This window comes from Cicer arietinum, chromosome 3, assembly GCF_000331145.2.
Source record: "Cicer arietinum cultivar CDC Frontier isolate Library 1 chromosome 3, Cicar.CDCFrontier_v2.0, whole genome shotgun sequence".
Taxonomy (NCBI): Eukaryota; Viridiplantae; Streptophyta; class Magnoliopsida; order Fabales; family Fabaceae; genus Cicer; species Cicer arietinum.
The window spans coordinates 44,894,189-44,895,289 of record NC_021162.2 but is presented as its reverse complement, the minus strand read 5'-3'; positions in this window follow the sequence as shown (position 1 = coordinate 44,895,289).

The window sequence follows — 1,101 nt, the reverse complement described above, 5'->3', positions numbered from 1 at the left end:
ATCACAATAATATCAAATGCCACACATTTAACGAAATTAAATCAAATATCACAATAATATCAAATGCCACACATTTAACGAAATTAAATCAAATATCACAATAATATCAAATGTCACACATTTAACGAAATTAAATCAAATATCACAATAATATCAAATGTCACACATTTAACGAAATTAAATCAAATATCACAATAATATCAAATGTCACACATTTAACGAAATTAAATCAAATATCACAATAATATCAAATGTCACACATTTAACGAAATTAAATCAAATATCACAATAATATCAAATGTCACACATTTAACGAAATTAAATCAAATAGGACAATAATATCAAATGCCACACATTTAACGAAATTAAATCAAATATCACAATAATATCAAATGTCACACATTTAACGAAATTAAATCAAATATCACAATAATATCAAATGTCACACATTTAACGAAATTAAATCAAATATCACAATAATATCAAATGTCACACATTTAACGAAATTAAATCAAATATCACAATAATATCAAATGCCACACATTTAACGAAATTAAATCAAATATCACAATAATATCAAATGCCACACATTCAAACAAATTAAATCAATCAACACCCTACAAATATTTCTATTCTATATTTTAATCTCACAATTTCCATATTTTCACATTAATTAATTTATCCCTCAAAGGGCTACTGCCATACGTAGCGAGCCCCGGATGAATCGTTGGGAAATACGGTTTTCCCGTTCATCTCACAATATATTACACTCATGAATTCAAACGCTCTCTCACCCCTTACCTTATTTTGACGCTTTCACACACGAATAGGATTCCAGGAGCAAACAGCCTTTGTTCATTGACTCTTTGTCCATCAATCGATCTAACTCGACAGTTTATGGGTAAACGTTAAAAATAAAATATGAGAAGATGCTCTAAAGACTAAATTAGAAATTCGGTCAAGGAAAATTACCATAAATTAGAAATCCAATCAATGGATAATATAGCCACTTTTCACACGGTCGTTTTGGCGTTGGTTTCACTCAAATCGGACTTACGGTGAAGGAGAACGGTGCAAAATAACGAATTCTACAAACGGAGA